Raw genomic sequence first — 15,051 nt, forward strand, 5'->3', positions numbered from 1 at the left:
CAAACTTTTCACTGTTGCAAAAAATATTTTTAGCTCCTAGTTTAAAGACAACCTGAACGTATTTATAAAATGTATCCTCTTCAGTTAGAAAGCGGTCCGTCCTGATAAGGCGTCCAAAGGGCACAAATCAGTCTATGGACTACGTAGTTTTGCAGGAATTGCAGGTGAGTAAAATTCTTGATACTTACCTGCAATTCTGTCTTAGCTTTGGCCATGTTTGTAATACTGCTTTTGGAGCTTTCCTCGAAACGCAGTACGGTGCCAAGCTATTATAGTATACCCACCTAAGTTTATACTAAGATTCCAGAGATACGACTGGTTTTAAACGGGAAGAGTTCTGAATATTTTAGGAAGCTTCCAGGATAATTTCAGTAAGGTTACTGAATTTTAGCGGAAAACGTTCCTGATTTTTGTAAGATATGTTACGGAAGAAATTGGGCACACCTCAGCTACCCATTATTTTCCAGGAACGTTTCTGAATCGTTTTTACAGTATAGAGTTGTTGATGCATGTTGGTATTTCTTGGCACAAATGGTCAAGTTAAACATTTCCTGGTTATTTATTGAATCGACATTTTTTGAAGTTATAGATGCTTGTTGAGTAAGTTAAGTCTATTGGCAACAGCTATTGTGCATTTCATATTCACTGACAATTTTCTAAAACTTGCGTCATCATAAACAGCTTTATTTCCTTTTCAGGTTTAATCTTAGAACTACTTTCTACTATCATTTTCGTTTGATGTGGAGTTTGTACTCTTAGCATAAGTTAGATATTAGTTTACAAATTATAACTTGTCCTCCGTTATTGATAAGATATTTTTAGAACTTATTCTGAATATTGAGGAGTTTATTTATCAAAGGATCAATATTAAGGGAATAAATTTGAGAAATTAGTTACAGTTAGTTTAGTAATTTATGCTTGCTTAATGCTGTTTTTGTAACATATTCGCTGATAGTTCTGTTGATTTCTACCTGTATCTCCCCCCCCCACCCCTCCAAACCGGATATAACAAAAAAGTTTTTTTTTAAATAAAAAATAAGATTTTTTCAGATAATGTTGTTATTAAGCAGTAAGTTACCACCCCTAAGCCAGAGCTAAGCCAGAACTACAAGCAATCCGCCTCTAAACTTCAATGAGAAGACATCCGCCTCCAGCCCAGCAGTTGACTATTATACGCTGTTGAATCCATAACATGGACAAAAGTGCAGTCTCTGGTTGTGATAACTGGGTTGTCGGTGCATTGCGTGTATTGTTTTTATTAGTTTTCCGAAATATGTTTTGAAATATTTTACTCTTTTCGTTTATTTGACATTTTTGCTGTCAAAAGTACCATGAGTTTTTAATTCATAATATTTTAAGACATAATAGTTCTAGCAATAAGTTCGGGTGAGCTTTAACTTTGCATCATTTATTAAGGTTTTTTTTTAGATATGTTAGTAGTGCTTGTTGACTTTGATTGTTACAGCCATGAAACTGATGGTGGCGCATCTCTTGGTGCTTTTACTTGTTGTCACTACACTGTAAAAACGATTCATAAACGTTCCTGGAAAATAATGGGCAGCTTCTGTGCCCAATTTCTGCCGGTAAAATACCTTACAAAAACCAGGAATGTTTTCCGCTAAAATTCAGTAAACTTTCTGAAATCATTCCAGAAGCTTCCTGAAAAGTTCAGAAATTTACGCCAGTCGTGTCTCTGTAACTTTAGTGTAAACGTAGGTAGGTATAGTATAACACCTTGGCACCTTCCTGATTTATTAAGAAAGTTATATAAGCAGTATTGCAACCACGGCCAAAGCTAAGCCAGAATTGCAAGCAAGCGTCGAGAATTTTACTCAACTGCAATTAATGCAAAGCAACGTAGTTCATACTTTTTCACTCCCTTTGGGAGCTTAAACAGCATGGACATTCCGTAAGCGACCGGAAGCCGATACATTTTATGAATACGCTCAGTTAATCTTTAAACTGGGAGCTAAAGATATTTTTCACAACAGTGAGAAGTCTGCATTCGTGCAAGTTGTAGCAATTCAGGAAACTTTTTGACTATGATACTTGATTTTTCCAGGCAGTGTATAAAAACCATTGAAATCCTGAAACTTTACACGGAAATTCTCAGTAACGTCTCGGATTTTTTTTACAGTATACTTTACAGTAAAAAAAAGCTCAACGTTCCTGGAAAATAATTAGCAACCTTTCTGAAATTAACGTGTATTCTTACTGAAAAATTCAGAACCATTCCTAATCAAAGTCAGTCATGTTTTTTAACTAACTCAGGAACCTTCAGTGCAAACAAAACTTATACATGAATATTGTAATAGCTTGGCACCTTCCTGATTTACGAGGAAAGCTCCTAAAGCAAATATGGCCGAAGCTAAGCGAGAATTAGAGACAATCCTTCAAAGCCACAACATATACAGAAATTTCACCTTTGATTGGGGTTCACGCAATCTAGAAAGGCCGTAACTAAGCTGAAAGAGAAACACCTAAGAAAGAAGCCTAATATATACACTGGTAGCTAAAAGATTTTTACACCGCAGTATAAAATCGGCATTCACAGAACGTATTGCGATTCGAGATATTGTTTCGCAAAAAAACTTGTTTTTCACAGGATACTGGTGTCAACCCTTGAAATCCCGAAACGTTATCCGGAAGTAATCAGTGATGTTTCGGATTTTTTTTTACAGTGTATTATTTAACTAAATATTAGGTAGTACAATTTATATCAGTAGCAATTTTAAATTTTATAAAATGAAAGGGTTTAGTTTCCATGCTAGAAAATAAATCAACACTGATTCTGAGAGTTCGGGTTATGAATAAATGTTTACCTAATATAGTTTTACAGATTCGTATCAATGCTTTTGCAGTGACAATCAATGCTATTAACGAACCAAATCGTAGTTGTCTCTAAACAGTTATTTCCGCATCAATTAAAACACAAAGCATTATAATCATCATGTAATGGCATACTGTGATAATTAACAGCACAAGCATTCCCCCAAATGCCTAGTTAATTTACTCTTAAGAATTTAATGGATTTTGCAGTGTTGTTAATGCTTGTTGACTTTGTCAGTTAACAATCAACTTGTTCGTGGTTGAAATGCCAATTGCCTTTTCGACAATTGCTAAATTTGTGAAGAGGGTTTTTTTTTTTTTTTTAATTTTATTTTGAAGGGAGGAGGAGGAGGGAGTATTGAAAGGGCATGAACAGAAAAGTAAATTAAAAGCGATTTACTTAACGATTTTCGGCAAAAAGAAGCGAAGGGGTGTAAATAGATTGTTTTCGAGTTTTTAGTGGAACGTGTGCAAAGTTATCAAAACTGTAGCTGTCTCTCGCTCACAACTCTTCTGCCATTTGTACTACTCCATTTTTTTTTTTTTTTTTTTTTTTTTGGCCCTTACACCTCTTTCCTTTTTGGTGTTTTATTTGTGCTCAAATTATTATGATATTTTTTTTCTTCAACTTTCTAATTCCCCCCCCCCACATTCTCCCCATTACTTTGCAAATTTGATATCAATTCGTATATCATTCTACGATCTTTTAGGGTAGTGCTGTTTGGCACTAGTCATAACACGTTGATAAATTAGCAATATCATTATTTATTATGCTAAATTTTCATTTCATTTATGCTGTGGGTTTTTGTAAAATATGCCATAGCAAATACTTAGCCTATTGGTGGTGAATTCCTTAGTTTAATATCATGCACGTAAAAATTAAAAGTCTACATTAGTGAAGGAAAAAAGTGTTGTGAAAAAAATACAAAATTTGTAAAAATGGTTATCGTCAATCTGGAAACAATTGTTTTAACTCATAAATATTGTATGCACTTCAAAAAATTGCAAGAAAACAAATCATTTCTCTTTAAAATGCAGTTGAGTGTTAACTTCAGGCAGTACATAGGGATCATTATTTGAGAGAAAAAAAAAGGTATTTTTATATCAGAAGTCACCCTATTTCGCATCATGAAATATTGTTGGCATTTGAAAGAAATAAAACGACGATAATCTTTTGAAGGCAAACAAATATTTGTTACTCTGTAAGTTATTGTTTTCGTTTTCAGTTATAATCTGTATAACACAAATTATTGTTATCTGAAAAAAAAGCAGTCAATTCTAGTTTATTTCTTCTACTAAACGCATCAGAATCTGTAAGTAATAGAATGGTTACCATCTTTTGAAAGAAAACAAATACTTGTTGCTCTTTAAGTTATTGTTTTAATTTTCATTTATAATCTGTAAATAATGCAAAATATTGTTATCTCATAAGCAGTCATTTCTTCTTCAGTTCTTCTGCTATGAATCTGTAAGAAAAATTATCATTACATCACGTTTGAAAGAAAGTGATTTTTGTTTTACGGCTATTCTGTACTCTTCGTTGTCTCCAACAGAATTTTTTTTCCTATTCAATAAGACATTATCTCAATTTCATCAGTGCTCTATTTTCACCGTCAAGGAATAAATATTTGTTACCTCATAAGTCATTTTCACTTCGTTTGTAAACTTTGGTAAACCTCTATTACATAAAATCAAGTTATTGCTTTCACTAAGTAGACTGTTCCTATCGCTTAAATAATTATTTAAATGGCATTAGTGATAATGACCATCATTGTTTGCAAGCAAGTATTTTTACCTCAAAAGCAGTTTTTGTTTTATTTCGTTTGCTATCTTGGTAAGCATCAGGGCAAATTATTGCGATTACATAATAATAGTTTATCTAAATGATAGTTTCGATTTCGTTAGTGCTTAATGACCAGCATCAGTTTTGAGACATAAAATAGGGGGAAATAGTACACAATGACACAGTACCCAGAGTGAAACACTGAAGTTTTTACATTGAGCTATTTTTGTGACGTTAGATGTTAGGAAGTACACTGCAAAAAAAAACTAGTAGTACAAGAATATCTCTACAAAACTGAACTTTTAAACTGTAAAAAAACTGCAGTACTACAAGAATTTCCCTAGAAAACTAGACTTCCAAACTGTAAAAACAAATGCAACACTACAAGAATATCTCTAAAAAACTGGACTGCCAAATTGTTTAAAAAAAAATGTTCAACGTTAGAAAACCTCTATAAGAAAACTGGGATTCCATAAACTTTTTAGTAACAATACAGATTGTTCTTAAGTATCGCTGTCAATGTTACTGAAGGTCAAGCTATATCGTTACTGAATAAGTTTATGGAATCCCGGTTTCCTACAGGTTTTCTAGTAGTACTACAGATTTGTTTACAGTGCAGTGATTGCTTTGTGTTTACCAATACACTACAAATGCGTGCGTTGAAGTTGTTTTTGAGCAAAAAAGTAAGTTATTTAATTCTGTGATACTTGTCATATTCTTTAGTTTAATTGGATATGTTATTTATCCTACGAATGATGAACTACTTCTCAAATTAAGACTAAATTTTTTACAAACGGAAAAACTATTAAAGGTTTTTTTAGCCTTTCTTTTTCACAAAATGAAATGCAACATAGTGAGGCGTGCAACATTGGTACACAGTGAAACAATTTCAAGTCACTTATCTGAGTAAAACGAGAAACATATTGCCTCTGTGACGTAATACATTACAGATGTGACCTCTGTAAATGAATTAGATTTTTCCTCGGATCTGCGTCAACCAATGCCAATGAGTTAAAAAGGACTGTCAAGATACTATGTCCAATTTGAGATACGGCTGAACGGCTGAACTTTATAAATTCCTGGTGAATTTTATAAGGTTGTCAACTGATTGTACATAAAACCTGTCTCACTTTTTAAGTATGCCACACTAGGTACTACTTTTTCGTTTTTAATCTCAAAAGAAGTTATTTTTTCTTCGGTTTGTACTCTGCGGTCAAAAAGTACCGTGTAAAAGCAAATTATTGATATTTCTATGTTGATTCGTTCCATATGCCAAGGTTTTCTCATACAGGATGGCGTCTCGTGGTAGTTTACTACACTATACTTGGATATCAAAAATTTCAAACCTAACAAAACTAATTTTTTTATGAATTATTAATGACTAATTTATCCATACCATTCACACATATCAAATATGTACTTCCAAAAATGACACTTTTTTAGCAAATGGATTGCTAAAAAATAAGCGGTTATTACAAACGCCTTCACCCTAATAATCGGCCACCCTCCATACTGCATTACCTTCCCAGTAATTTTTTACACACTCGGAGCAGCCATATTGTCCCCATCATTCACATCAGGGGTCCCGCGGGGAAGTATGGGGTAATGATGGAATTTATATCCCATAACCAGGGAGAACGGTTCCCCTCTTCGGGTGGGCAAGAGTGGAAACCTGGCTTTGGGGGAGAGATTGGGAGGCCGGGGACGTATCGATCCAGCGCTTGTTTTAGTTCCAGGCTTCATGTTTAAGAGATTTGAACACCAGACTGGAGCAGATATATTGCGGTATGTGCTGACACGCTGTATTTGTTAACATCAGACTTTGCTGCTGCTGACGGCAAGAGGGTTAAAAGTTTTAAGAGTAAAGTAGGTGTAAGTTGCGAAGGATTGCCTTTTCTGACAGTAAGTTGGTGTAAAATGAAAAGTTGAGGAACAAATTTTGAATTAAAATAACATTTAGCTCGTTACCGTTATACAAGAGCTTATAGTCAGTGAGCAAAAAATGTCAGTAAAGAATTCAAAATAGAACACTTTATCATGGCATGAAAAATCAGAAATACACTTACATGTACAGATAAAATTCATAGTATAGTATTAGAAGAATACTTTTTTTTTCGCAGCTTTGGTCTCATAAAGGATAAACATTCGTTCACAATTTTCATTTAAAATTAAATTGCGTGTGTTTTTAGTGGACCAACAACCAAAAAAGGGGAAGTTTTTGTTTTTTTTTAATATTTTATGTTGTAAACAATAAAAAATAAGATGTTGATTTCCCAAAAGAGTTTATGTTCTGTTTTCAGTCAGTCTTTTGATAGTCGTAAAAACAGCGTGTAAGATATAAGCGCTTTCTTTTAAATTGCAACGCTTTGTATGCTTTTGAGTTTAGCAGAGAAGATTTTCCTCCAAGTTTCACCAAAGCTACAGAGAACTTGACAGCATAGAGGGGGGGGGGGTAAGATTGTTAAAATACAATTTGAAATTTTAAAAGGAGAACGAATACCTGACGAAAGGTGAACAGCTAACGAAAGTAATTTTTTACTGCAAATGCACAAAAGATAGCTATTTTCATCTTTCCTTATTTCGCTGTCAAGTAGATGGCACTTAAAAAATAATCACTTTGAATATCGTGAAAACTCGATTAGATGTTAGAAATCTATTGCGTCACATTTCAATGATTCTTGAAGAGAAGAGGGATCGCGACCTTACTCAACCTTATTAAAAATAATCACTTTGAATATTGTGAAAACTCAATTAGGTATCAACAATATAATGCTTCGCATTTCAATGATTCTTTAAGAGAAGAGGAATCGCTGCCTTACTAGACCTTATTAAAAATATTTACTTTCAACATCGTGACAACTCAATTAGATGTCAAATATCTAATCCGTTACATCTCAATGATCCTTGAAGAGAAGAGGGATCGTGAGAGATGTTTCACAGATCAGCCACAATTCTAGAATGGGCAGGTAAAAGGCAGTATCAACAAAAATGGGTTTTTGAGCTATTTGAAGAAACACGTTTTGGATCCCCACAATTACTATTGTTAGAATATGACGTTCTCTTTATGCTTTATTTTCAGCCGAAACCAAATAAAGTAGTTTGTACAATAAAACTTAAGTAAAATAGATGACGAAAATATAAACTATGAAAAGTGAAAAAATTGTAGACACTGATGCTTACCTGCCGAGAGCAGATGTGTTCTCAATCATTTCAGTCAAGCAATGCTATGATTCATGATAAAAATTACCTTTTTTGCGAAAAAACCTTTCAGTTTTTCTGACTTTCTATAATGAATAAAATTAGTAAGTTTGTCTTCTTTTAAGTTACAGGCTAAAGAAGAAAACTGTCAAATTAACTTTTGATTTTTCATGTCACCAATTTTTAATCGTCCCAGTTTTGGAAAAACAGATTTTTTTTTTTTAATTCCACATTTGAAATCTTCTAGCCAGATATTGATTTTTTTATATAGTGAATTTAGTTGAACAAATGCCATGTTGTTGCTATTTTTGCTCAAGTATGGACAAATAAAATTCTTCAACTGTTTTTAGACTTCTCCGCTTTAAAATTTTCGCTTTTTTATTATTTTTTGTTACATAGCTCCTATTTACTTGTTTATGAAGTCTAGAGACGATGGCTAAAATTTTTATTTTTAAATTATAATTAAAATTTTCCTTACTGTTGTATTTAATCTAATCGGGGCCTAAAATTTACAATTCTACTTGTATATTTAGGAATAATCTAAGCTGATGTGGATTTTGAGGAACTGACGTCCTTAGTCCAACGTTTGGGAAGATTATCCTTTTTCAAATTTTTTTTTTTTTTTTCAATCCAACTGTTTTTTTTTTTTTTTTTTTCAGACTAATGTCGGTTTAATAATGAGAATATTTTGAGATTTCTCGTTTTTGGCAACCAGACTCGACGAGAGGCTATGTCAGCCTGGTTGGAAACTAGGAGCCCGGAGACACTGACGCAAAAAAAGAGAAAAAATGGGGGGGGGGACTCCGAATAAGCAGAAACGTGAAGATAAAGCAAAATTTACTCTTTTGGTATTTACTGTTATGGCACTTATATTAGAGTTAATTATTTTCCAGTAAGCAGCTTTGATTCCCACCCACCCCCCTTTTTTTTAGGTGGGGCGGAGGGCACGGTGACTAAACTGATAAGAAGCCCACCTTGGCTCTCTGCGGCCCTGCTGGCCACTTGTGTCCTTCTTTCCACCTCGTTCTGAAAATTCACAGGTTCTGTTGACGATAGTTCAGGGTAATTGCAACAATTTCGGCTGTATTTCTCCTTATTTATTGGGGAGAAAATTTTAGGCGTGCGTCAAGCGACCTTATTCTTCGTCAAAGAACAGTGTAACAATTGAAACATCCCAAGCAGTATAGGGGTGATTTTCGAATGCATTGACACATTAGGTTCAACACAATTTGGAAGTTTTTGTTGTTGTAAGCATCATAACTTTCCTATAGATAAGTTCTTACAATTTATAGCTTTCTAAAAAGGTGATTATTTGTGAGTTTATTTGCTTAAATTTTAGAAATTCCAAAAAATTTCTTGGCAAGTCACCGTTTTTCTCATAAGTGTAACATAAATGTAACCCTTTTTAAACATTCTGTAATTTTTTTTCTAAAAATAAATAATCTAACAAATCTTGATTAAACTATCTTAAATACTTCAGTAATGAGTCAAAATGGCTTGAATATTTATTTATTTTAGAAATTTTAAGTATTTGTATAACTGGTTTTCTCATGAGTGTTACTCTATTTCCTACATAAAGGGTATAGTTTAAGATATAAACATATTAAATTAAACATTAAATGTTTTCATTGCATTTACCATAAATAGCTAAAAAATTTCGAAATTGATTCTAATTTTTAAAAATTAAAGAAAAAGTTTATTAATGAAAATGCTGATCTTTTCGCTATAGTAACACTCATGAGAGACGGCAACACTCATGAAAGATGGACTCATGAAATAATTTATTATAGAATTTTGGCTGTAATTCCTCCAAAATACGTAGTTATTTGAATACCACATTTTTAGAGTTAGAGATTTTTCCTAAACAACGCACATAAATATCATTTTTGCTAACATTAGCTTTGGGTTAATGTTCATTCTTCAATTTTTTAATTAATGAGAATTTATTATAAATAAGTATGTGCATGTGTAAAAATAGTATATCTCTTTGATAAAGGTATGAGTTGAAGGTAATACAATATGATTATGGATATACTCATTATTTGCGTCTATTTTATCATGAGTATTACTCCCTTTTCCTTGAATTTCAACTATTCAAAGTAACAATTATTAGTGATAACACTCATGAGAGTTATAGAAGAGTTCTTCGCTGGAATAAATTCTATGAATGTTCTTAAAAACTTAATTAGTTCTTGTTTCCTTAGCAAAAAATACATTACTGCCTAACTTTATATTTCTATACTTTAAAATATATTATAAAATAAATGGGTAACACTCATGAGAGATGATGAAAATACTCTTCACAATGAATTGTAAATTTCAATATACAACATATAGGTAATAAATATATCCGTTTTTAGACTTACACATTTTAAGAAACAAATATGGCTTCCCTAACACTTGCTAACTACGATAAAGAAATATTTTGTGCCTAAACAATATTTAATTTCCTGGAGTAACACTCGTGAGTTTCATTTACAAACAAATACAATTGAAATTTTTAAAGAGCGAAATGCCTTATGAAACGATACGAAGCACAATGCGGAGTTCCGCACGGGTCGACTAGTAGGAACTAATGTGCTTACTGCAATGAGGTTTTTTAGAAACTGTTGTCATTACTGTTAAGAGAAATTTTACCCTAAATTTATCATATTTTGTTCACACCTAAGGATTGAACATGGGTTACTTGACATTGCTTTTATTTTGCAGGAAGACCGTACAAAGGCGGACGAAGCAGCGGATGTGTTATAAAACAAATATTATTTGTTTGTAATATCGTGTACAGAAAAATATTTTATTTCTAGCTTATGTATTTTATATGTGAGAAAAATAAATGTAAATGCTGATTTGAAATTGCATAGGTTTCTTTTTACCGCATTTGAATTAAAACTACAAGAGAAGGTGCAGTTAACATATATTCCCCCTTTTAAACAAACACCACTTAAGAACACATAAATTATTTTTATATTCAACATTCGGTGCATCAATGCTCATAGCAAATATTATTTAACGCTTCCTCTGCCTGACAGAAAGCACGTGGAAAATGAAGGAATTCGGGATGGAGAATTTTCTAGCAACACTCCCAAATACCGGACTCTCTAACCTCTAACGTAACATACTTTACTCAGACAGGTTGCTATGAGGCTTACGTGAGAAATGTCTGAGCAATGTCATACAGACGGATATTTGATGTCATAAGAACTCCTCAAAAATATCTAGACATTATGAAGACGTTCTTTTGATAGAGCAGTTGTTTGAGAAAATATGGGTTTTTCTAGGGAGAGGATTAGTGATTATTGTAATGAACCCTGATGCAACAAGACTGTATTAATAATTGAGGTGGCATGTAACTTCATTTTCACTTGAATTGTTTAAGGGAGTCCAGGACACATTTTTAAAAAAATTTCACTAAACAGCTTAGAGTTTCGAAATTCTTGGCTCTGATTTCATCATCTAATAAATGAACAAAATCATAACAGAAATATATTTTTTTAATTTTCTATTTAAATGTAATTAATTTTTTTTTTAAAAATGGGGTCGCTTTAAATCACTAAAACTCAAAATATTCTTGGTCAATTTTGAAAAATTTTTCATAAATCTAAACACAAATACCTAAGCTTTAATTTTTATTCGGCAATTGAAAAAATATTAATTCAATGAAAAATAATTTTATGAAAATTTTGAAAAAGTCTAAGATACTTTTTTAAAAAATCACATCTTTTGAAGTAATCATTATTTTCAACTTTTCTGAATAAAAATTTAAGTAAACTGTTTGAATAACAAATGCTCCAAATTTCATTACTTTATCTTTATCAGTTCTTGACTTATAAGAGGTTGAATGCAAAGAATTGGAAAAAATTGCATCATGGAGAAAAACGTGTTTTAAGTTTTAAAGTTAAGAATACTATTATTTAAATGAAAGCAACAAAAATAATTATATCTTTCGTTCTAATTAAGATATAAACAAGATTCAAATGGCATTTTAAGCAGAAAAAAACGAAAAGTTTTTTTGAAGATTTAAAAAAAAAAAATTGCAAAATTGGACGATTTTTGTGTCCTCCTTTAATTGAATTGGAATTTAAACAGTGATTAAATTGCAAGAAAGTTCTGTAGTTACTCAATATTTTAGTTTTCGTATGGGTTTTCATGCACGCAATCAGCAGTGTCAGAAAACGGGAGTTTCAAAACTGGAAGGGGTTGTGGGGTTAAAATTATTTATAAGTGAACCATTCAAAGTAGAGTTGAGATAAATCACAAGTTCAATTCTCTTAAACTTTTCGCAAAAAAATGTTCCGTTTTTAATTTAATTTTCGTCCAAAAGGATGATTTAAGCAACGATTATTTCAAGTCACAAGTTCAATTCTCTTAAATCTTTTGCTAAAAACTGCATCGTTTTTAATTTAATTATTTTACGAAAGTATGATTGAAGCAACAATTGAACTGAAACAAACATATTTCTAATGACTTAATATTTTATTATTTTCGTGTTTATCACACACATGAGTAACATACTTTCTGCTCGGATACTTTATACAATAGAGGATGATGGTAGATTTCGTTAGTTTAAACTATGTGGTTTGTAGAATTTAAAGAGGAAGGTATAAAGGGCAAAATTATTTTATTTTTCAACTATAAAACAGATTGGTTTTTAGCAGGAGTTTGACTAAAACTTATGCACCTCGAACACAAAAGGCCTCGAAGTACACTGATTCGAGATCTTTTAAGCAGTTAGAGGGCGGCCCACAAACTTGACGTTCGAGCGCAGCGTAACAGGTGGAACAAGCTTGGCGGTCAGAATTAAAAGGACAGCAGAAAATTGCGCTGAGTAAACGTATTTCTAAAGTTATTGAGTAAATTTTTTTTGATATTAGAAATCATTATAGAATGCAGAACAGTTAAAAATACAAAATATAAATGCATGTCATAATTAGTTTTTAAAAAATGTCATTATAAAAACTGGACAACGTATCTTTTGCTCTGAAACCATCTAATGATGAATATTTTTTTCTCTTCTTCTCAATCACTTTTATCAGTCTTGATGTCATGGAAGTTGAAGAACGCTCTTGGAAATTGTATTCCAGATGGAGGAAAAGTGTTGTTGCTTGTTTCAATATTGAGTGCCATTTTTGTATACTTCAAGTGCCAGAATGCATTACAGAGTTTCCATTGAATTTAAATCGAGCCTTTTGGTCACCCAGTCAAGTAATTTCACTAAATTAGCATTGAACCATGGTTTCAAAGTTTTGAAAAAATGTAATGAGGCATTATTCTACTGTAACAAATAATCTCCATTCGTGGTTAATGATACTTTAGGTAAAAGAGTATCGCTCAGTGTATCAAGATAACTCTCAGAATCTCTTCTGCCTGGCAGAAAAACTTTTAGAGTAATGTCCGTCCGTGTTGCAAAACCTCCATAGACCATTACTGAGCCACCTCCAAATAGACGCTCTGAGAATAATTTCTTCTTCACAAAAATCGTACCAGAAGTAGCAAAAAGCATCCATTAGGATTAATTTTTTTCTTTTTGGAAAAGATCACATTGTCCCACTTTTTCTCAAATAGCAATGTTATTATGCACATGATCTATTCTTATGGATGTATAAGCTCATTTCTTTTGCATTGAAAAAGGCGTTCCTTGTAATGCCGAAACACGTGTCTGCATTAATCTGCAATTTTTGCTATTTGATGTTGTTATTTCTCATTTTACTTTTTATGCCCACTTATGTCACTTTTTATGCCTTATTTAACTAGAATTTCAAGTTGAACCCCTGATTAGAATAAACATTAAGAAATTAAAGTGGCATACAAGGTCATTTTTACGCATCATAAAAATCACATACGCACAAAAATATATATGTGGACTGCTCAACATTGCATTGCTGAAAAAATTACTTATAAAATTTCATTTTATATCACTTAGATAACTATTTTCATTTTACAGATACTTTCTCAAAAATAAAATCAACTTTCAATTGATTATTAAATATATTTTAGTTTATCAAATGCTTAAAAAATCATACATTATGAAGATCACACACCAACAAGTTAAAAGCTTCAATTTTTATAAAAACTTCATTATTTTTATATTATTAGCCTAAAAATATAACCACATCCACCATCTTCGCAAATATATTCTTCTTCCACCACCTAAAAATAACAGCGAGAACTCTATTTATTCCTTAAATGCATTTACATCTTTACCCATTCTGTTTTTCTAATTACTAGCGGGTTAATTTATTTTGTTCGTGAGAAAAAATGACATTGATAATCAGATTCATTTTTAGCCCAAACCAAATTTATTTTCGTAGTTTTGATGCGCCTTTTCAGATGCAATTATTTGTTTATTTATTTATGTTTTAGGAGGTTTTATCAGTAAGAATGCATTTTGTCTTTTTATGTCATGAACCGTGCCTTCAGTTCTTAAAATTCCATTATTTAAAGCTAAACACGACACAATGAACGAATTATTTGATGTTATTATGCACTGTATTTTAAACGTTTTTAAATTTATTTATATTTCTATCCACTCTGTTTTTCTAATTACTAGCAGGCTAATTTACTTTGTTCGTGAGAAAAAATGACTTAGATAATCAGATTCATTTATAACCCAGCCCAAATTTATTTTTCTAATTTTTATGCGCCGGTTCAGATGCAATGTTCTTTTTTTATAATTTAGGAGCGTTTTTTCAGTTAGAAAGCAATTTGTATTTTTGTGTCATACACCTTGTCTTCAGTTCTTAAAGTCCCATTATTAAAGATAAAAACGGCACATAAACGAATTATTTGATAATATTACGCACTGCTCTTTGACATTTTTAAATGTATTTATGACCGCTATTTATTTTTTTTAAATTCGCTTATGCAATCTTAAATTTTCATGCAATAAAAATTGGCACTGAGTTTTAATTATTTGATGATTCGAGAAGAGGAAATTTGAAAGATAAAGAATATCACTTATATTTGAATTTTTTGGGCATGTTATTCACTTAAAAAGACAAACTTGAAATTGATACAACGTTAGTAATTCTTATTTGATCAAAATATTTTTTTAAGGTTTTCTCAAAAAATATCAAAAAGGAAGAAAGGTCTTTTGCAGAATAATCTAAAATTGTGGTGAAGTATGGAATATGAATTGGAGGTAAATAAAATGAGTATATTTCTCAAGAAATAAATATGACTGAGGAATATAGAAGTGTTAGTAGAAATTTGACCAAATCAAACTATTGTCCTCTTTTTCGTTA

The 15,051-nt window shown here is 31.7% G+C and overlaps 1 long non-coding RNA gene across 1 annotated transcript in view; it reads left to right on the forward strand.

The window, feature by feature from the left end:
• The window catches only part of LOC129231558 (uncharacterized), a 145,374-nt gene extending 134,723 nt beyond the window's left edge, over nt 1-10,651 (forward strand). Inside the window, exon 3 of the long non-coding RNA XR_008581268.1 lies at nt 10,520-10,651. This is a non-coding gene — a long non-coding RNA (uncharacterized LOC129231558). The remainder of the gene's footprint in view (nt 1-10,519) is intronic.
• Nucleotides 10,652-15,051: the final 4,400 nt, after the last annotated feature.

Source organism: Uloborus diversus, chromosome 10 (assembly GCF_026930045.1).
Source record: "Uloborus diversus isolate 005 chromosome 10, Udiv.v.3.1, whole genome shotgun sequence".
Taxonomy (NCBI): Eukaryota; Metazoa; Arthropoda; class Arachnida; order Araneae; family Uloboridae; genus Uloborus; species Uloborus diversus.